At 39.5% G+C, this 24,208-nt stretch overlaps 1 protein-coding gene across 10 annotated transcripts in view; it reads right to left on the reverse strand.

Annotated features, from left to right (window-relative positions):
* Positions 1-509: 509 nt before the first annotated feature.
* The window catches only part of zic6 (zic family member 6), a 72,953-nt gene continuing 49,254 nt past the window's right edge, over positions 510-24,208 (reverse strand). Inside the window, exons 3-8 of one of the 10 annotated variants that reach the window (XR_010929684.1) lie at positions 21,096-21,236; positions 19,495-19,588; positions 4,550-4,768; positions 4,388-4,413; positions 3,722-3,783; positions 510-1,780 (exon numbers count right to left, since the gene is read on the reverse strand). The gene's annotated coding sequence lies outside the window, so the exon portion shown is untranslated. The other 9 variants (XR_010929683.1, XR_010929681.1, XR_010929687.1 and 6 more) reach the window with 9 other exon arrangements.

A 24,208-nucleotide genomic window follows, 5' to 3' on the forward strand; every position in this document is an offset into this window, starting at 1 on the left:
TGTTGATATGACAACCCATACTTATGTTTATGTAGCAAAATGAAACAAAATTAATAACCAAGTGCATTATTTTGTGGAAAAAGGATTAAATGTCTTCCTAATGTCACTTTAAAACTTATTCTAAAGCTGTTTCAATATGATTTTTTTTTTACATAGACATTATATCAGGCTTGTTAGGGTTGTTGTTGAACCTACACGTCATGTAAACATAAGAACAATTATCATCCAACAAATGCGCGCTTTGACTGCAAATGGATCCCACTCAGTTGCTTCAATATAAGTTGAATACAATTTGTCCAAATGCTGAGAACTCCTGCAACCTATTTTCTGTGCAAAGTTGAAGCCACATCAATAAAGCACAACTCCTGCATAACCCATGTCAATTGTTAGGAGTTGCGTTTGCTTTTTGAGTGTTCTTGGCATTTGTTGTGCACTTAAAATGTTACCATAGGGAATATATTTTCTTGTGCAGCACCATGTTGCTAAGATGTGCCTGATGTTGAGCTTGGTGGTGTACTTTGTAACCCAGATGGCACACCACTGTAAACCTTTCATCACAGCAGCCTTTTTTGTCAATAGGCAATGTTTGCAAAAAAAAAAGGAAAAAAAAATACTAAAACAGCATAATATTTATTGTGCATTTTAATTGCATAGACTTCAATTCAAACATGTAAAGATATTCAGAACAATAGCAGATAAAACATTCATTCCATATGGGGAGAGAAGGAAAAACATCCAAGAGGTTTAGCACAGATTGTTCTTTTTATTATCATTAACAGTAATGTGATTCTGAAGCCCCCTGTGACCTCCTCACAGCAGCACCTCATCTCAGAAGTCATTCATTAGAACAAACAGAAGGCAGGCAGAAAGACGGCGAGGAAGAGACATGGGGAGAGAGCATAGTATAAAACAAATTAGATTGTTCTTATGAGATGAACCACTTTGAGATTGTAAAAGAGAGAATGTTCCAAAAATTCAAAGGATAGCCAGTAGTGCAGCGTTTCAGAGATGAAGATGTCATGTGCAGCCCGTGATCCAGTTGTTGGGTCTTGTGCTATGTGTGTAATCACAGTTACACTTACTGTCCACTTTGGATTTGAAGGCCCAAAGGGAGACTTGGAATATGGGTCTGAGCGGTGTATGTTAGGATTGAGATTGGGCTGCAGTGTCTCTGTTCAAGACCATGGGCTGATGCAGGCTGTGGTGAAACTAATCAAAAAGCTTCTTATGTCTTCCTCGTCTGATATAAATGGATTGTACAGTCTTTCCCCCATGATTTTGCCCAGTGTTTACTGAATGAGATTTTTTACACTAGAGTCACAGTAAAGGCCACCTCTCTCAATTAAGCCCCCCTGGTTCCTTTTCCATAAGAGCAGTCAGACATATCTGCACCCCCCTGGTGCGTCTTATCTTACCAGCGTTGTAAAGGTCCAAATGACCCACCACTATACATGTTAATGTGTGAATGTATACATATGTAAGGATAAAATAGAAGGAAAGAAATGCAGAGTGGTCAGAGGCTCGGCTGGAGGGGGGGGGGGGAGGACAGAGGAGAAGGGGGAGAGGGGAGGGTGAAGCGAGCCGTGTGGATCCTTGGAGTGGTGTGACAGACTCCCCAGCCTCCTGGTAGGATTTGTTGGAATGTGAGAGAGGAGGATTTTAGCACCAGACGAGCCACGCCAGAGTGCTGCAGACTTCATGCCATCTGTCTCAGCCTCCATCCTCTCTTTGCCAAACTCATCAGACCTTTATTTCCTCTCCCTCTATCTCCTTCTCATCCCTGTTCACAAGAGTAGCAGACATACTGAGATCTGCTAATGTATTGGAGGGAAGAAAAAAAATGGCTGGGCTTAATAAACAGATTCAAAAATCTCGATTGATTAATATGTATTCTTGGAGCTAATTGTCCAACAGCCCTCATGGAGATAAAATGTGTGTTCGATAGCCCTGCCATTTGTTACTTGACCAACAGGGAAAGAGAGAGATTCATACCATAGATCTGTTGATCAGTTAATAATGAAACATGTTTCAAGTGAGAGCCAAAAAGTGGAATTGAATTTAAACCATTATAAACAAGCTATTACCTTAATTAACTTCATTTGTGAAGCTGTGAGAAAGATGTAGATCCTTTGCATCATACTATGTTATGATATATATATATATATATATATATATACATACACACACATATAGTCACTTGAAGAAAGTAGATGTCTTGATTAAATATTTAAGTCTTCTTGACACCTGTCCATGAAAACCAAAACTGATCAAATTACTCTCATGTTGAGTAATATGCATTCTAAGTTCGTAGTTCAATCAAGAGAAGATTTTCACATCAAATGGGTTTGTGACTGTGCAGCGTTTGGATGGGACTGATCTCTCACCCTCTCTCCCCGTGTGGGCGACTGGGGAGGAGGCTGAAGGAGATCACAGGGAGGAGCTGTACTCACTCCATGTCCTTAACCTGTTTGCAGAAGGGCAATGGAGGGTGGAGGGAATGGAAAGCAAGTATACCCCTCATCCAAAATGGAACACCAGGTGGCAGGAAGTGGGCAGGAGGCCTTTGAAGCTGACCCCTGGTCTCAGCACTGGGATGGCCCCGGCTATCGATCCAGCCAGAGATGGCAGGGAGGGGAGCCAGGTGCCCCCAGAGGGCCTGCAGACCACGCAGATCTATTATGGGTGAGGAGGAGAGTGGAGTCGGCCCCACTGCTCCCAGTCATATCACTGTACAGACAGCCAGAATCAACTGGCTGCATCCTAACAAGCAGGCAAATACTGACAACAGTCTGGTGCACAACAAGCTCAACAGGCACATTCTTCATATGAAAACTTTAGGAAGGGCCTCAACTGCAGAATGCTGTCATATCTGTGTATAAAACATTGTATAACACTGAATAATTAGTGTTAGCGTGCGTACATGCTGGTTTTTCTATGTTTGCGACAAATGGAATAGCTACAGGTCAATGAGCAGCTTTTGGAAACTGACAGCACAGAGCAGATTTTCAAATCAAACAGAAATGAGTTACTTTACTTCTTTAATTTATTTTTTCACAAAATACAACCGCAGTTGCAGTTGAATGACTTGTGAAACTGTGCTGCAGAAGTTGAAATTATGAGATTCAATAACGCTACATAACAGAAAAAAATGGGGGAAAAAACATCAAAAAGGAACACAAACAAAAAGAAAACACAAAAGCAGAAAATTAAATCAGCAGATGTTGTGTGTGTGTGTGTGTGTTTCTGCGTGCATGCGTGCGTGCACATGTATGTGTTTTTATGCACATGCACACACGTGAATGTCGGAAGCCGCTAAGTGATCCAGTAAATTGCCAACATCGCTCTGGAATTGTCAGAAAGAAAACATCAGAGCAAATACTAAGCAGCCATTATGTGTTTTGGGATACTTTTGTATGTAATACTAATGCAAAATATCTGGTGATACAGCTGAAATAATGAGAGAAGTCTGTATTCTAAGTAGGTTTTACGTGTCTGTGAATCAGGCGTTCCAACTAGAACGACAGTGGAAATCTGTAGACTGCTCCAGCATTAGTATTTTGGGCAGCTTTTGGAGGAAATGAGTGCTACCAGTGTCTCATCCTTCTGTATCTCTAAGATGTTTACTGCACACAATGTGCAAGCAAACACACATGTGCACACACACACTTAAATGCACAAACAGAAACTCAAATCCTGACCCGCCCCCCCCAAACACACACACCTCTCCTCTCCTGCTTCTCTCCTCGGGTGTGGAAATGAAAGCCGGGCACTCAGAGAAGATGGCTGGAAGAAATGAAGACATGTCTGATTTCCACAGCAACCAATGGCGATGCAGCGCTCCGTACAATCTTCTCTCTGATAGGTCTTTGTCACCCCTCTTCATCTCGAGGCCCATGTCATTCCCTCTAATCCCCCTCCCAAACACAAACAGGCCAATCCCAAGACAAGGCTCAGGGGCTGGGGAGGCATGCAGGGACTGAGACATGGAAGGAGTGAGGGATGTAGTTCAGGGAGAAGAGAAAGGAGCACCAGAAGCTGATGTGGTGTGAGAAGAAGTCAGTGTGTTATTATTAATAAAGCATTAAAAAAAAGTGAGCACATCAAAGCATACAGGGGCTATGCTATCATACATGAAAGTAACGCACTATGGCTTAATGTTTCCTAAGGCGTGTTATGGTGACGCTGCTTTGATTTGAAATGCATTGTGTGGAAAATGGATTTACAGGAGTGAGGAGAGAAAGCCTGGTGTGGGTGCAGACCATAATTTAAAACCTGACCTCATATGCTCTTCAAAGTCTCCGTGAGTGTGGATATTTAGGACTTATTTACAGTATGTGTGAGGGACCTAAACCCCAGCTACATAAACAACAAATAAATACATACATACATGCAGGCAAGGGACATGGAGGACACCTGCAAAAACAGAGGATACGCAATCAATGTCACAACATAATCAAGAATTAATAATTCAACATTTTGATCATTAGAGATGATTGGAACTAATTTTTTTCATTTTTCTTTATTCCTCCATGAACAAAGGGTGTCGCACCTGATTATATTGCACTTGCTCCTTCGCCGATTGAGGCCTGGAGGAAGTGAGACATCTTTCACGTCGAGCCCCCACAGCCAGGTAATTATCCTAATCTACCTTCCTCCTGTGCTCCAGCTCGATGCGCCACACCACTTGGCCACACTGGCTCAGACCACCTCTGTGGCTTCATTATCAGTGCCGGGACTCAGTAATGGCTTGACGGCATCACTGTGCAAGCTGCTGGCAAAGAGAGACCAGGGGAAATGGAAAAGGAAAAGAAGAAGAAGAAGAAGCAGGGAGGAGGAGAATGGGGAGGAAGAGGGGAGAAAAAAATGACACTAAAGAGCAAGGGCTGCCCTGAAGGTTAACATCTCAATCATGAGGGACAATACTCTCAATGCGATGGCTTTGGCTCCTTAAAAAGTTGTCGTTCGCTGATGGAGGATGAGGCTATAGGGCATCACAGTGTCAAAGAGGCAGTCATGAGATCGGCCAAAGTGCTCTCTGCAGGGTGAGATGACCATGGGGATGAGTGTGTTTGAGGTGACAGGTCACCGTGTTGCTGTGTGCTTCCCATACACACCCCCCACCTTGTGTGTTTGAAACAGCTATAACCTCACAACATACAGAAGGACTGGGGGTGGGAATTCAGTTTCACTTTTTTTTTTCTGACAAATGACACCCTGACAGTTGGAAAAAATGTTGGGGTCCCTGAACAGATTTCTCAGTTACAAAAATAAAACGTGTTGGATTAGACAAAGACAGACATTTTACATTCTACTTTTGAACCCCAATGAGAGCACTGACAAATGCCACCCCACCCCCACTCCGTCTGTGCCATGATTGTTTTTTCTCTCCAGAAATGTCATATAGTTAAGAGGTGATAATTCTATATGGCACAAACAGACACCAACTTCTTCCAAGTGTACATAGCATATAGGCTGACACAGATTGAGATGGTGCAATGTGTCTTTGCTTCACTCTAAATAGCCACGCAAGCTTTACACATTCTTTATATACCCAAAGATTCCAGTGGAAACCTTTTGAAATGGATGAGGAGCTAAAACACAGTGCCCTAGAAGTGAAAAAACAAATATTTTTAGGTTAAAAATAATGCAGACCTTAGTGATGTGTGAAAATCTATAGTTTCTGTGTGTAGCAGTCCACATTCCTGAAAACTCCAGAAATGCAGAAAACTGCATCAATAAACAGCATACTAAATCCCCTGAGAGTTAACATATTCAGTTTGGTAAGAGCAACAGCCAACAGATCATATGTTAAATGCATATTTAAAAAATGCTGATTGATGTCAGTTTCAGTGAATCCACTGATACATTTTTTCTGCTTTCAACAGTTAGAAGAGAAGTTCTTTTCAGATTTATATATATTCCCAACTTAAATTTAGCACATTTGAGTGTTCTTGTAGGCTTTAAGTGTAAAACAAACCATTTGAAAGGCTAAATCTGAGATACAGAACTTAACTAGAGCTGCCACTACAAAGGTGTACACTTCTATCATAATGAATGGTATGTGTCGGTGCACTGGTAAAATGAGAAAAATTCTTTTTTTTTAAACACTTCCAGATTAAAACATCTTCTTTCACAGACAAAAATTTAATTGTGCTCTTTTGCAGTCTGGTGGTAGTACGACTGGGACCAAATCATCATCAGAAACATTAAAGTAACTCAGCAGACTGCAGGAAGCCAACAAAATGGTCATTCAAAGTTGGATTAAAATTAATAAATTTGCTCAGGGGACAATTAAATTCATTGTACCTTCCCAGGAGAAAGTAAGCTTAATTGGAGCTATAAACAGAATACAACAAGTTACAGTGCGAGTGGCTTTTGTGTTAAAGTTGGATTGGTTTATCCAGATAAACAAAAACACATTTTCTCCCCTACCTCTAGATAGTTTTGAGATATTGATCTCTGCAACTTCTGCCTCTTCCTTTTACTGGACTATTTCTCTGGTATAAAGTAGTTGAAAGTGTTCACAGAGGGGTCTGTGGATGATCCAGGATAACGGACACTGTTCCTGGAAAGACACATTGCTGCTTAAAAATATGATTCAATTAATTCATTTCACCTCCATTATATTGGCCTGGAAACACAAATTTCAGTGATTGATATCTAAAAACCTGGGCAACTAAAACCAAACCCCACTGTATGGCCACATACCACTAGAGGAAAGTAAGGGCAAAAAACAAGGGTCAAATGACCTTTTGAGACGGTCATTCTGTCATTATGGGGGGATGTTAATGCCACCAGAGCTCAAGAGGTGTCTTATCCTAAAACAGAAAAAATCTTAAGTAATGGCAATGCAACTTTAAATGCGTTAAATGACAGTGTATTTAATAGAATTATAGCAAAATCTGAGATTTTAAAACATCTTTGCTCACTGCCAGAGTGCTGTTCTGCAGAATTCTCCTTAATGCTGCCACAGGTGGCTGAAGGTTATCCTGAGACAGAAGAGTTTAAAATATGAGGATGTAGTGAGAGGAAAATATGTTACAGATGATGATTTATTTCAAAATAGCACATGGAAATAACATGCTCTTGTACAGCACCCTTACATGATTGTGTTCTTTCATAATTGTGTTCTTATGTAGCACTTGCTCACAATGGCAGCAGTAAGGGAAATGTTACGCTCTTACACTCTTAATAATAACTATGTGCTAGTAACTATCTCACATCTCAGACATCAAGGACCCCCTTTTTTATTTTTCTGTTACATAGGTACACCACACATCACCACCACTCACCTTACAGTGTCATAACAGAGTTCTAGTTTTATGAAAAGCCTTTGTATTTTTTAAGATTTGTCAGATAAGGAAGTTCTGAGCTCTGGTAACATTTACATCCTCCTAAAGGTAGGACTTGAATGGAAGCCCACTATGAATAAGCTCTGCTTTTAAGAAATGTATGAAAGCAAATTAGCAAAAAAATAAATCATTTTCATTTGCATAACAATGTTGAAACAATACTTTCAGCAAAAAACACCAAACACCATTTTCACTATAGCAAGACTAAATATCAAAATGGTACCAGTATGAACTACTTTGTTGGACACCTATATTTGGTGAGCATGTAAGTGGAAGAATTAGGGTGACAGTAAATGTGTATGCTTAGGGCTCAGGAGGATATTAATGTATTCTCCACCTGAATATTGTTGTCAGAGTCAGATGGCACACACAGTGATCAGGAGGGTACAGCTCTGTGTGGGGTTTGGTGCAGACAAGCATGAAGTAATGTCTTATTTTTTTGTCAGGGGTAATGAGATGATACTTGATGCTATAACAGTCTTTTTATGCAGGATTCTTAATCAGAAACATGCTATAAATAAATATGCTAAAATGAGTTCTGATGGGTTTTTTTGGGGGAAAAAATGGCTTCAAATGTTTCTTTTTTCTTCCCAGAAAAACCCATTTAGTGAGAAAAGAGTTCTTGAAGGTGAGAGGTACAAGCAAAACCTTTTTCTGGCCTTTCCAGGTCAGAAGACTGCTTGAAAGGTAAGGGTCTGCTTATCTAGGTTGCCTCAATTTCTCTGGAGGAGATCGGAACCTTTTGTTTATCATCCTGTGTCATGCGGGTAACAGTGTTGGTTTCTGCTTCAGATCTAGCGCTGAGCAATGTGACCACATACCATGAAACACTGCGGGGTAATGAATCTAGGAAAGATTTTGCAGTGTGTAAAGTGTATGCGAGGGAGGATACAAGCAGTTGAAGGCAGAGGTGGGGCAGTTTTTTCACAGTTCTTTTACATATAACAACCAAAACCTTAGTCGCTTACATAAAAGGATGATGAAGGAATGTAAAACCTGCTCTTCTGCAGCTCTGCTTTGACAAACCAAAATAGGATCCGGCTAGGACGAGCATTCCTCACAAACAAGCATTACTACAACAGATGAAATATGGGTTTTCTGCTCTTTAAAGGAGTGCTGGAAACACATAAATAGCACTGATACAGAATACAGTGAACAAAACACTGTCATATAAAATGTTTTGCAGTATTTTGATTAATTGTAGTGTGTGTTTACACATGCAGCTTTACAAAAATGTGATTTACCGGCAGTTGCTGAAATATGGAGCAATAAAGCCATCTAGCTCTGAGCAACCCCACTGCCTCAAAATGGATATGTTAAGGTAATTTTAAGGAGATAAGGTTGCTCTGAGAGAGCACAGTATGTAGAAAAGTATAATATGTTTATCACTAACATATTTTGAAAGTGAAAGTTTGTTCTTGAACAATAGTTTTGCAAAGTAATCTTAACTTAAGGTCCACTTACTGGCTTTTCCCTGAGCTTTTAAAGGCATCTGAGCTTCCACCTGCAATATTCCACCACATGCAATATTCAATTATAATTTCTCATGATTTCTCTTATGTTGCATGAGATTCCCTTAAAGGATAGGTTCAATTTTTCAAGTCTGTCCTAAGGTACCCAAATGAACATTGAAAGAGGTTTTGCCTGCTGTAATCATTCCTCCTGTTCATACTGACAGTCAGAAGATCCCCTGAAATCCACACAGTCCTCGTTTTGAGCAAAAATGTATTTAAAAGTTCAACATTTTTGTATGGAAGGAGGATTGTGGATTTTGTCCCCCATCACTTACATTGGAAGTGCATTATGAAAGGATTTCTTAATGGTCAGTATGAACAGGAGGAATGATTACAGCAAGAAAAACACATGCCAATGTTGAATCCGGCACCTGACTATTGTTCTAGGACAAAGTTTGAACCTGTCCTTTTTCCTAAAAGGTAACATGTGGTGAAGGAAACTTGTCTTTTTCTGTTACTATATGGCCACTGATTTAAATGTCTCACATGCTGTATATACCTGTCACCATCCTTACAGCAGAACCTTTTCATACACTAATCTCGTGTATGAATCCCATGTATGATACAAAATCAATTTACGCAGGAACATTCATACCACGCTACTCTCAAAAGGTAAATATTGGGTTGTTGACACAGGAACTGGGTCTGTCACCGCAGCTCTGTATGTTGACAAAGTTTTTTACAATGTTCTTTTCTAATGAAAAGTACAATCATCACCGAGATCTAGATTAGGTGTGTATAGCCCATATCATGAACAGGATTAGAGCACCGGTTTAGACAATCCATGTTGACCCAAGGAAAACTTGTTTGTGTCTAAGTCGTTCAGTGTGGAAAAAAGTATAAAACATACTCTGATCCCCATCTTCCACAGTGTGCTGAAGGTGCGCATTTAACTGTACAGAGGAGTCTGTTAGTCAAACAATGGGAGAGCATTAAAACATGCCAATAGAGCAGTATTAGTCAACAGCCTGAGTCAATACACCCCACTGGGCTGCATGTCTTCCTACAAACACAAGCAATTGCTTTAGAAGGCCTCGGCACTAGATAGAAACATCAATTACAGTAAATTACACCAAAACAGTGTGTAACACTTCAATTTGTTTAATCTCCTGAGCTGTCTGAGCTGTTTTGGATGAAAGCAGAGCAGAGCACTGGAGTAAGATAACATTCAATAGCCCTAAGATACATAGCCCTATCTATCCTTGGTCGTGTTTATGCATGGAATGGGGGGTTTATTTATATTTTGATTCCTGAGACTTACTTCGAAAGCATTATTAAACACTGAGAATGGAATATTCTTTTCCTGTGTTCAGCCAACTTTTTTCTTATTAATGTAGACTATTATGAGCACTCTGTGGCAGCCTCATGACTTTTAAAATCCAAATCAGCTCCACTGTGTGCCTAGTGTGCTCTTGGCATTGGAGCCATTATAGAATACAAGTAGTACTCTCAGTTCTGTCCAAGTTTATAAAGCTGAAAACACTTGCAAAGGCAGGGTTAAAGACGTTTTATGTGTTTATTAAAAGGCTTTCATGTCAGTATCCTGAGACACAGGTTGATAAATTCTGCAGTAAGGCAACTCTGAGGATGAAAACAAATGATATAACACCATCTTGGTTTTTCCTGAACAGAGCAACCACAAATGATGGCCTAGTAAAGGTAGCGACTATGCACCAAAACAAAAACCTCTAGTTTCAGCTAAACTTTGTAGTTCTTCAATGACTTCTCTTGCTATGGTTGATTATCCAGGAGGGGTATTGGTTGCTGGGGACAGATGAAGATTTGGCTGTTTCAGGGAACATTTTGGAGGGGGGCGGGGGGGACTGGAGTAAATGAAAGACAAATGCGAGTAGTGCCCACTCAGCTATTTTCCCAGTCAAGATCAAAGGCACGCCGGACTGGCCGCTCCACGGGAAACTTGAGATGGGTCCTGCCTTTGTTTGCTGTTGCTAGGAGACCTGCAGAAGGCTGAAAGTGTTTGCAGTGGGGTACAACATCAAAACCATTTCCAATATAAATTTTTAAGACAGCCATGTATTTGTGTCCTAGGCTTTCAATTTACTGAGTACACTGAACAACACTAACATAATTATGATTCATCTGTCTGTGTTAGTCATGGAATTATTTTCTTGGTGTTTGTTTAAAAATGAAAAGTAGTTACAGACTATCCTACATGTGCAGGCTTTTCAAGGGCGGTCGTCAGTAGTGTGCATACTATATATAGCATCTGTGCTCTGATAGTATGTAAGCATCGCCAAGTTGATGTACACTCTAAATTCGCCAAAGAATCGTAAAACAAGATTAACACACTTTTTTTTGGCCCAACGCAGTAGCACGCAGCATGTGAAACTGCACACCGTGTACAAACACAACTTAAATATAGTTAGATATATTTGTAAGCTTAGGTTTGGCTTCCCAGTGAAGCTAATTACGATGCTTTTATCTATTAATGGGCCCCATGATAGTAAGGGTGGCTAGACATGTGTCACACAGAGCTCATTACATATCATTAGTTTAACACTCCAATAATGTCCACACCTGCTGAGCAGAAGATAATGACTTGGCCCCTGATATTTGCAGAACTATTGTCTACCAAGAAAAGCACCACCAAGAGGATAGGTCCACAGGATGGAGAGCTGCATGAAAACTGATAAAGCTATACAATAACTTAAGGTACAGTGGGTTTTATTGGTTGTAAGATGCTACAGTGAAGGCAGCAGGGCAAAGAAGCAGACAGTTTTTGTCTGGGTTTTAACAATAAAAGAATAGTTCCTACTCACTAAACAATCATGATGAGCCTCCTATGAGCCAGCTTTCCATGTGTACATGTGGTTCTGTTATATAAGTCTTAACAACTGAGAAATGTACAAGAAAAATATGACAAATAAGCTATGTGATTTGATGGTGGCTTACATCCTAATAAATGGCTTGATCACTGTGGTTATACAGTAACTCACCCAGTGTTACATAACCTCATCTAAAGAATTTGACCTCAATCTATTTTCTCTTAATTTCAGAGGAAAATCAACACAGGCACAATGGCAAAATATTGTGTTCAACTCGGTTAAATATGGACGTTATGAAGATCAACGAGTTATGGCCTGCTGTAGGTTATGTGTAGATGCATACATAGTATATGGAAAATGTCTCGTAGCTAATGGAACACATGAAAACTGCAATCGCCACAAAAGTGACCTTCGTGTCTGGAACGATGAAGATTAGAATCGTGCTGTGTCTGCCTTGTGTTTTCACTACTCGAGCCAATTGGCACAGCGCTGGCGTCCTCTCCCCGGCTACCAGTCTGCCATGATGACAATGGCAACCAGATACCGCATGGCATGTAAAAATGACAAAAAAAATACAAGCAAGCCAAGGGATTTTTGGAAGATCTGAGGATAATACAGCACAACTGGTCAATAGCTCTGTGAAGAAAATGTATTCCTGTATTCCATTGGCATTACCTTGAAGTCCATGTTTAGAATACAGTGTGTTTTTAATGGCTTACAAAAAAAGCTGCAATTTCTAGCTGGAAATAAGGAATTAGGTTCCTTAAGGATTCTAAGTTTGTATCCTCTAAAGAGTTGTATTTCCTCTAACTAGCAAGAATTAAAAATGGCCTATATTCAAGAATGCCACAAGCTTATCTGTTGTGTCCTGCTTTAACCTGCTTGATTTGGTAATAGCATGTGAGCTAGTGAAGCTTCAACAGAGAACAGGCAGCATACAGCAGGCACACACTGACAAGACAAAACAGATTCAAGATAAAAAAAAAAAAAAAAAACATCAAGGCTAATCCCAGGCTTCTATTGTCTTCAGCTGAGGAAGACAGAGTTGTCTTCTCCTGTCACTGCAACGAGGCATCCACCCCTGGGTGACATCACTGTGTACACACTGCTGCCAAATCCCGCATCCCACACCAATTAAATACACTTTAATTGGTGTGTAAAAAGCTGCTGCATTAACTGAACACCATGTAGATTTATGAATGCTGAGTACAAGTCTGCACTGTGCTTGAATTAGTTTTTGACTGAGAACGACTTTGTTCATTTGGCTGCCAACTGCCCCTCAGTAAAACAAATACGTCACTATGGTTAACAACACAGACTCGTAGCGGGTAGAATATATTTGCCAAAAACTCTGGATACATTCATGATTTCACCACCAGCAGGCTGCTATTCTGAAGTTTTTTTTTTTCTGTTTTAAAACATAATAAAAATTTGAAACCTCTTGTTCTTTGGGTGTTCTTCTCCGCAAAGTGCAATATCATAATCAATAAGTCATCTAGAACAGATTTTATTAATAATGTAGACTTATAGCCATCAGATGTTTGCATATATAATAACCATGAAAACACAATAAGCGAGCTTTGAGTAGAGTCATAAAAAAAGTATGAATAGCAAAAATATGGCTCATAAGTTCTTAATTTATGGTTCAATTAGATTTGATTGATAATTGATGATAACATTTCCATTCCAATGATCATCTTTACTCTGGTTGGTGTTTCAAGTTGCAGAATATTTCTTTCCAGTTTGAGATAAAGAGGTTGTTTATTGTGCACTAAAAGCAAGAACTAGTTCACAATGACGAATCCACTTTGTGTTTGTTGAGCGTCTTCCTCTCAAAGCCTCGACAGGTCTAAATGATAAGTTAGCACAGTAGCCATGACGCTTTTCTAAACAGTTCACCTCTGTTTTGGGGATGACTGCTGCCTGAACTCTGTACCCCCACTGAGACAATAAAACGGTTGGATGACTATAGGACTAGCAGAAAGGCCGACAGTTTACAACTCAGAGAGGCAAAGCTATACAGCCTGTGTGAAGATAAAGATTTAGTAACGGTAAGAGATTGGAATTCTCTCAGTCTGAGGTCAGGCAGCCAAAGTTACCTTTTTCAATTCCCTGAGGGCGTATGAGGAGACAAGCTGGAGCACACAGTAACATCCCTTCAGCTTTAGACAAAAGGAGTCGTCGCAGTGAATCAGAGGCCTCATCATTCCAGCAAATAATTGCTAACTTGGTATGTAAATGACATGCACTATCTTTAGTTGGACACAAAAAGGAACATTATAGTCAGTCTCATGTATTCACTTTGCTGCAACTTTTTACAACCTAATAGAACTAGTAATATATAGTATATACGAATGAGTACAGATGATGTTTTCTTTAAAAGGAGCGGCTCACCTTATTCATCGTAAATGACTCACAATGAGTTGATTCATTTTTTTTCTCCACAGATGTTATTTAGACCTATATCATTTAGTTGACACTCAGTGTACAAAGCATGCAAATGTGAAGAGGTGATTTATTTTCTTCTCTTTTAGGTCATTTTTTGATTTAATCTTAATTGAAAGAGGTAAATCACACCAAGATAAGAATGAGCGTCCTTTACACTATCAACCATTTCAAGTCCATTAATGTCAGAAAAAAATAGAAACAACACAAGAATTCAGATCCTCATTTGCATGAAGTAAGTAACTGATACAACTACAAGAACGTTTAAAAATACAGAGCGATTAACTAGTTCTTATTTTCAGTAGATAAATGTGAATAAACAGACATGCTCTATGTACATTCATATATAGACAACTAATGGTAGCATTAATTGTTGCATTTCAAGATTTTTCAATTAAAAAAAGAAACAGACTATTCTATAACATAATGTTCACAATAGAAAACAAATTAGCGTATTCTAAAATGTGAAATGTTTTGGCACTGTTTTAATTTGACTATTGTTTAAGTGCTGCTTTAGTTTTCAAGTTAACAGAAATATGTACATTGTACATACGTAAAACCTAATTTTGTTCAAATCAATCAAAACATTAAACATTAGACCAGTATTATCTTAAGAGTGACTGGTACATTATGATATAGGACTAGTTTAAAAGTCTTGATCTTTTCACACTCTTAGAAAGAACTGTTATTGGAGAGGATTTGCTGTGAGATTCTCTTTTCATTCTAACGGTATTAAAAAGCGTAAAGACCGGGAGACAGAGGAGTGAGGCTGACGTCACAGTCCAAGAGTCACCCGCCGTGTGTTCGGCGTCTCCAAGTAAAGACTTATCTGCAAAGAAGTTTGGACGGACAATATGGGTGGACAGGGCGTGAAACTACTATCATCATCAGTTCTGAATGAAAAAAAGAAAACATATCTTCCACAAAAAAGAAGGCTCATTCCAATTCAGCTGCGTTGTTAGGACAACGAGAACCATCCCTCAGATGATTAGTTCCACTTCAAAAGAATTTACTTTCCGCAGTGGAAATGTCCCCCTTTTGTGTCCTTACACAGGGTTTTCTCAGCCCAAAAGAAGAATCGTCTGTCTAGTCAGCCTGTTTATTATTCCTTCTGTTCACACTACAATTGTATTAAATAAATAGAGTACTACCAACAAAGGCCTATTAGCCCATAAACATGTCCTAGTACACACAAAAAAGGCTAAATCACAGCCTCTGCAAAAGAATTAAGATACCCTAAATGCTGGTAAAGACAAAAACTACATTGCTTGGGACATGGCGCCAACTCAGAATATCTTGTCATTGACATTATGAAACATGCATGTTATGTGGCACATATTTTGTCTAACTGGGGATTTGTTATGTGGCTCCATCTCAATTTTGACAGACGCCGCCCCTTGGAAAACAGCGCTAGTCACTGGTGATGCTGTGAAGCAGCAGTATGCACTGCAGAACGTTTTCAAAAGGATGAATGGATTTTGCTTGTTCACTTCTGATAAGCCTTGATAGGTAGCCTCATTGTAAGAGCTAAAAGTAGATAAGTTTGAAAAAAAAAAATCTACGGAACATGCTATGCACACTTTAAATTTGCAAAATATCTAATTAACTGTTACAGTGTGTTAAACATTTTTACATCGAATACTTTAACTTACTCCAGAATTTACTAAAATTACAAATGTTGAAGAACCCCTCAAAAGTCTGCAAAAATGTTATTTGCAGGTAAAATATTCTAATGTTTGGTGCAAATTACATTCAACTTAATGTGATTATTAATGTTTGGTTAAAACAGCAGATCAAAGAGAGCTTCGGCAGTTAGCTTGATTATTAACTCTGACTTGCTTGAGATTTTAAAAAGACACAATTTGAATGCAAAAAGGCAGAGTTGAAGCTCTGCTGGTTGCTCAGATAAACCGACATCTTGCCTGAGTCAAAATCCCAAAAGGGGCGGAGAAAAACATGTAGAACACACCTAAATGCAGATAAGTGGAATCAGGATGAAAAATAAAAATTTACACAGCCTGTGACTGGCAGCTGTGACATCTTGGTTACTTTTATTGGATTTGTCATTTTTTGAACATTTATTTTTTTTCTCTGAAGCTGAAAGCCCAATTCAGCCTGGAATAAAAATATGTCTACGGGCCTTTAGGCAACATGCACACAGTAGCAACAATAAGTAAACCTTTACTTTTGAAACACTAAACCTGTGTGTACCAAGGTTTCCCATATGGGCAGTCCAAAGGGAACTTAACAACAACAAATATAATTATATATTTATCTTTTTAATTGGATGAATCTCACAATTTAGGGTTATACCATCTACTTTTTCCTATCCATGTCTTGTTTTCATAAAATTCTACAACTGGAAATTCCCAGTTGATATTTTTTTTTTTTTAAGTGTCTTACTAATTCAGTCATGTCAGTGGTTGACTGCAGCACAGTCTTTGATGACTGTATATTCCAGTATGAATATTGACTGGAACTGTGCCTGGTGTGGCTCAGGAGTATCCATCCTTCCCTTCATGATCAGGCAATGAGCCTCTTTGTGACCTACAGTATATTAATATGCTCAGCAGAAAGAGGCCTCTTGGCATAAGACACACCAGCAGCAGCCCTTTAATGTTGGCAACTGTCAAAGCTTTGATTTCTGATTGATGAGTAAGGTCGGTGCAATAACAGAATGACACAACCGGTCATCTCACCCACGTCCCACAACAGGAAACATATCTTTTGACACAGCAATGCTGGCTTACCCCATTCAGACTGTAACAACTGCCACATCACCCGTTTTAAACTGTATATATACATGAGTGCCTCACAGCTACAAATGTACAGAATAAACAGGGTATATCTAACACAGGTAGGGATGCTGTGACCGAGCAAATATGGCCAACAAATAGAAATAAGGTTTCTTTTTCTATATGCCAGCCACGATGAAAGAGAGAGATTGAAAAGTGGTAGCCAGTCTATCTATTAACATGGCACAAGCCCTCCTGAGAGCTGAGGACTTCTTACTAAACCCATATTTTTTGTTATTTCAAAAGACCATTAACGGAAAGTAAAAGTATGTAGTAAATTTATTATATCAGGAAGTATATACTCAGTTGTCAGGGTATTATGTCCGCCGAGCTAAAATGAATGCAGTCCAATACATCAGCCTTGCAATAAATTCTACCTTCATGAAGGTTATAATGTTCAGCTTTAAAGAGGTGTTGATTCAACTTTATAGTCATTTTTGAGGCTAGTTTGTGGTGCTGTTGAGTTATATTGCATGATACTGAGAAGTGTATAATACTAATATTCTGCCCACTACATATATATCAAGGTAAACTAAATATTAGAAACACCTCTTATTATACCACAACATAATTCAACAGCACCACAAACAAAAGCCTCCAACATGACCATAAAGTTGCATTAAACTGCATTAGTGCTAGCTAGATGTACCTAATAAACTGGTAACTGAGTGGTGTGTGTATGTCACTTTAAAATGTAAAAAAGTGCGCCTACATATTATTGCCCATACAGCACTCTACACTACATGTACTAGCATAAACCACAGGGAGAACCATCACCAGAATATGTAGAAATAAATAAAGTCTTTTAACCCAAAATATGCTAAAACTGAAGAAGGAAACTGAAATATGGTTAAAATGCTTTTTTTTTTTCCTTTTTTCGAATAAATGAGGACGAGCTGACTTGAAAAAAGGACTTTAACTCAACTGCAACTAATTGCTTCTTTCATCTATCCAATTAAAAGCAGAATTTTAATCCGAGTAGTTTATTTCTTGTTTTGATAGCTCATCGTGTGCCACAGCCTTTTAATCAGCACAAAAAATGTGAGTATTGCATATTAATTCAGCACTGTGGGATGAGGCGTTATTTACACTACTGATTTCCATCATTCTCTCCAAGCGCAGGACTCCTCTGGGCAGATCCCACGATGACTGGGCCTAATTGACAACTACACTAAAGGATGTGCTGGCATAGCTAGCCGCTAACTGCTAACATTTTCAATCCATACCCACTCAGGTGTGTATGTGTGAGAGGGTGTGAGGAGGTTGTTAAAATGGTGCTGAGGATCAATAGGATGTTGTTGTTAGTGAGAGACCTTTCAAGGGAAACATCAGTAAGGTGGCATCACAAGTTGTCATGTGTGATGTTTGTGAAATGTATCTGGAATGTCTCCACCTCCAGCTGCCTGTATAAACAGTCAGTACCGACAAGCTCAGCTCCCCTGCATTTTCTGTGATGAAACAGCTCGGCTGCATGAGGTAATCTCACCCTTACCCAAATGAGATGGTAATGCCTTCACTCAGGGAATTCAGCAACACACAGCAGCACCTAGAAGGAGGGTATGCACCTCAAATGGGACTAATAATAGAGCCTCCATTCTCTTAACTTGGAATCTATATTATATGCTTCAAAAATGAGATCAACTATATGGGTCAGTGGGATTTCTGTGAGAAGAAAAAAAATTAGAAAGGAGCAACCAAAAGAAAATATGCTCTGCTGACAACAGATCTAAGGAACGCAGTAACTAATAAGAAAATTATTTGGGCAGAGTAACAGCTCAGAACTTTAATTAACAGAGCTGGTTTTAACTGATTGAAAGGGAATACATGTCCACGCTCGTGTGCATGGGAGCCTAATTATTTTCAACTCCTTGATTGTCTAAATAGGCTTTATAAATAAAAGCACAAGTGACTTGAAATGTTCAAAGGAAATTATTTTAGAAATGGAAATGATCAAAGAGCAGTCTTTCATAACTTCTGTGGTCTGTGGAGCTAGAATACACGGGGACTTCAGACCTCCATGCTGCAGCCTTGGTTTCATTTTAACTTTGGAGAAACACACACACACACACACACACACACACACACACACACACACACACACACACACACACCAATACTCCACCCCCAACATCTGGCTTCCTCAGGGGACAATAAAAGACATTTATTAGCCTCCATCTTTGCTCAGGCTGTCCACAAATTAATCTGAACTAATAGAAAAAACAGGAGTAATTAATATCAGATGATATGATGTATGATATGATATGAGATATACTGTATGATATGTGATATATGATATGATATGATTTCATCACCTCTATGCTTCTTAAGCATCATGGGTGATGGATTTACAGCATGCAACAACAGTGAAGCCTGTTTTATTATGGAGATGAATAATAAAACGTGTTTAGATAATTATGTCAGTGACTTCACGTTGCCTCTGGCATCTTGTTCACATGTGTGTATTAGCAACAGCCCACGCTGGGTCCTGATCCGTTTACTCAGTTTTTTATGTAACTGGCTCTTTACTCTATGTGCTGATAAAAGGAACTAAATGTACAACATTAAAAAAACAAAACAAAAAAAAGCACAGTTTGGGACTTACAGCTCTGTGGTAACAAGCCGGAGAGGGAGTGGCATCTTCTGTTTTCTCTTTGGGTTCCTTGGCATTATTCATGGCCCTTCTGACGTGGTATATTCTGAATTAAATCAATGTACAGAGCATAGTTAATGATGTGTTTGATCAAGTGGTAATAATACCAGTCAAATACAGTTCATGCACAGTTTTTAGTGATTAATTTATATCTGGGCTAGCTATGTTGATGCTCTTAAAAGTTTCAAATATTTTAAAATTTCAAACAAGAATGTCACTGTTTCTACAGTAAACACAACTTTCTTTTCTTTTGTTTTTTTTTAAGTCAGACTTTGTTTTAGTATTGACCTGATATCTGTCAAAGCAAGTTGGGGATTTTTAATGTTTTATATTTCATTGTGTTTTCATGAGAATATCTTCTTCTTTTGCAGATTAATATCTCTGAGATACACTCCTACTACACAAAAAGATTGCATAATTCTGTAAATTGCACAACTGAAGGAATATTATGACAGTACAGATAATGTAACAGATACTGGAGTGGAGCTGAGGACAAGTGCTAATTACCTCAGCTATATCCCCCTTTAATAATGGACCTGAAGGAACTATATGAAACACTCTGTTGTTGCATAGGAGATGGATTTTTGATCCCCTGCCTCTTCCAGATACACAGAACACAGGATTATTCCCTGTGGACTGAAATAGATGCAGTCAGTTCTGCCTTGTTCTTTTTGAAAGTCATCTGTAGAAGGGTGCAAACTTCACAGGTTTAAGTCAGCAGTGATACTGACATAATACTGATCCTGGGACAAAATCACTGCAGCTGTTTTTGATGGTAAATGTGCACACCTACGCAGAGCACACGTACACACGCTCACACATCGCATATCCCATTAGCATATCATAGTATGTGTCCAATACAAGGTTAGGCTGCCTCATTGATCATCAAAAAGATGAAGGGACAGTCCATCACTTTCCCTTTGCCACTCTTAAATCCGTTACCTGGGCTCCTCAAAGCTGCACTAGTGGCTAATTACTCTCTCTCATGCCCCTTGTGCTCCCTTTAGCCTGTGGCTAATGATAAACTATTTCCATCAATACTTCTTAAACTTCAGAAGGATCTAGATGTCACAGTGGTCTGTCTGGATTATTCATTCGATGACTGTAAATAATAAAGCAACAATAGGATACCTTGCATTTCTTACTATTGCTTTCGTGCCATTAGTGTGTCTGTCTGTGTCTGTGTCATGCTCTTTAGGGTCAACAACACACCAAATCACATTTGTCCCTTCCATTAATGTCACAGCCCTAAAGCAACATATCATCACAGCGCAAAGCTTGGTCTAACTGTAATTGAAAAGGCCCAAGGGGAATTCCTGAGTTCTGTGTGGGGGCCCCCTAACCCCCGCCACCCTACATCCATCATTGTAGAGTTAGGCCCTGGGGTGTTCTTGTAACGCTGAAGGTTAACAGCGAGATCGCCATGAGTTCCTCACTTACAGCCTCCTAAAATGTGGCCCCGTGGGGCCACAGTACTGCTATAAACACTAGACATCAGCTGAAAACCACATACAGAATCATGTCAAGTACACATTAATCTGGCGGCCACATACCAAGGAGTGCAAGCCTGAGCACATCAACACATCTATGTTCAGCGAATGGATGGACTTCAGTGGGGATGTGATCAGAAACAGAATCCTTCCTTCAGATGTCGAGTTCACAGGCTTGATTACACAGCCGCCTTGCAATGCATACTGCAACAGATAAAATTAAACACTTGCGATTACTCACTGCTTTGAAACAGCCTGGACCGTGATCAATGTGATCCTTTTTTTTTTAAGTTCAACCTCAAACAGCAGAGATTTGAGAAATCATACAACATGTATTCAAATGCTGTATCTCACAACACAACCAAATTGTTGCTAATGAAATGTGATAGTTTTGAGAGACAGCAAAGACAACAGGCACTTAGGATCTCTTTGCGATATTTTTGTCAAATCTAAGGCATTGTGCTCTTTAGGCGTGATGATCAAAGCCTTTTTAATATTTTCTAACAAACACTTCAAATCCATTCTGTAAAATGCGAATAATTAAGCAGAGACATTAAAATGTAACTGATAATTTCTCAAAGATCATATACTGTTAAACAGTTAAGAGGCACAGATGAAGATAAAGGCATCAATTTTTGCTCCAATGTGCAGATTTAAGCATATTCATCTGGCTCTTCACATACATGAAAGCAACCAGCTGCCCTTGCCAGAGAGTGGAGGACATTAAGGCTCAACCTGGTTGATCTCTGATGACAAGGGTCTACAGGAGGGATTAGAAGCAAGGGGACCAAAGTTATGGTCATTCCCTTAAAAGGATGGCATTGCATCTCATAGGCCTGGAGCTTGCAGGAGCTGAAAGATCTTCAAAGGTCTGTTCACCTCATACAACCTACTCCCAACTCAGAAAAAACCTTGGAAGTATCAATTTTGAAAGATGAAGAACTTTTAAAATATTATCTATTTTTCTTTTGCCTTGCGACAGGCCACAACAAATATCGCCATATCTAAAAACTTTTGCTTTCAGTTTGTTGTTTATTCTATATATGAAATAATCATTGCCAGTCATATGGACACCTCCTGCGCAGATGAGCTCCATTAAAGTCTTTATGATTTCTCAGGAACTGGCTCATCAGAAACTGTCAAAATATCCGTTATGTAAGGCATGGATAATAAATGAAAAAAAAGGGGAAAAAAGACATCTTTTAAGAACCATCCACAAGGGTAAATTGCAATGCATCAAAAGACAAATATGCATTAGATATGAGGATAGGCGGGGCCTATGTCCCTGTCCCACTGCATATCGGCTGTTCAGCAATACTTAGTTTTTGGAGAATTCTGCAACAATAGTCGGAGATCTGAGTGTTCGAGGGGTTTCAGCTTAAGTTGACAGTGGAGTGACCGTTGGAAAGAGTGAATAGGAGCCTAGTTTAATAAGCCCTGGTACAGGCTGGACTACACAGGGGGCTGGCACCGCTGAAATCAGAAAACTGCAGTGCAGATGAAAATGAGAAAGAAATCTGAAGGATCAGTCTGGTTAAATCATAAGAGCACAGCGCTGGGACTCACCATTACTACTCACCATTTTATGGTTTGTAAACACACTTTACACGTGCATATAGCTGTAATAATTACATTGTAATGATTGCACAAGAGCCCCGCTTCTGACGGTGCGTTTTTAAAAGCGTATTAATTGTCAAACTGTCATATTAAGACAGATGAAACAGATTACCGTACTAATGTTGTCAGAAAAGAACAAGTGAGCTATATATTCAGTTCCCTTCACTGTTTCATCTTATTGATTGAGCTGTATTATATACTATTCAATATTTTATTTACCTTAGAATCAATCCTTTGTTACAGTTGTTACAATTGCCCTCATTATGCATTGTTAGCATCAGAGTTGCCTGGATGCAAAACCCTTCAGAAACCACCATGCTCCAAATTAAAGCAGTGGTGCAGCTGCATCCAGTTTGCCATGCGGGGTTGCAATTTTCCATGGAGAGAGGGACAGTATACTGAGAAAAGCAGATATATGAGTCAAGTTCCATGCATGTTTGGGGGAGAATCTGGCGGAGGACACCTACTTACCATGGAACCACAATGGCAGAGATTAGGGGGCCATCATAAAGGAGCCATAGAGGGTGAAGATAGCCAGGAGCTGCAGGGATAGAGATAGATGAGACAGAGGAACAAGAGGACCTGGCAAAGAAGGGGAGGGAGCACAGAGGGGTGGATGAAAAGAAAGCAAGTTGGGGAGCAACAGCACCGCTGGCTTGACCTGGGGAGGATGGGGGGAAAAGCCAGAGATCCAATTAAAATAACACTTGGTCAGTCTCGTCACTAATGCCAGTCAGAGTCAATGCTGACGCAGCCTCTCCAGCCCCAGCCGAGTGCTTAAACCGTACTTGGAAAAGGTAAGGAACTCGCACAGTGTAAGTTATGCAAGATGTCATGGTTATGATGATGCATAAAACCAAAGACCTGGAGTGACAAAGCAGCCCTCCTCCTGGTACGCAGCTGGGGCTCAACCCAAGTATGGCATAACAGCAACCCAGGGGTGCAAAATGGCAATTCAATGGATCCCCAGGTGAAATGGATTTATTTACATTAAATTGATGTATACCCTGTACACCCTGTCCAAAATGGCGCCTGCCGCTTGTTGCTAGGCAGAGAGCGCAAGAGTAAAGATGGCGGTCGACAAGTGGCAAACTGGGAAGCGAAGGTCTAATCAGTTGTGATTACTGGGGGGAAGGGTGTGGCAGGGTTCAATGATTATGGAATATTACCACAGCTTGATCAAAAGGCTACATACTGTAGTCAGAGAAAAATCACGGTTTCGTTTTCTGCCTTTCGGCTTTACACGTCCTCGCAAAACAAACAACAGTTTTCCTCATACAAATACAAAGGCTTTTTTGAACACAAAATAATGTTTGATAACCTATATTGTGTTTTCTGTGGAGAGATTTACTGGAGAATTACTATGAGGTGAACTAAGCAGCATGTGGCAACTTCTGGGGTTTATAAAATGAGCTTAAAAATAGAAATACAAAATATCTTGAGAGTACTCAAAAAAACTGAGCAGTGTATCACCAAAAGCATTTAACGCAAGCTATTGATAAAGTTACAACATAAGAGAATGTGAGCTCATAAATTTCTGTCATCATATCATTTAAGTA

The sequence above is a fragment of the Thunnus thynnus genome, chromosome 9 (genome assembly GCF_963924715.1).
Source record: "Thunnus thynnus chromosome 9, fThuThy2.1, whole genome shotgun sequence".
NCBI classification, from domain to species: Eukaryota; Metazoa; Chordata; class Actinopteri; order Scombriformes; family Scombridae; genus Thunnus; species Thunnus thynnus.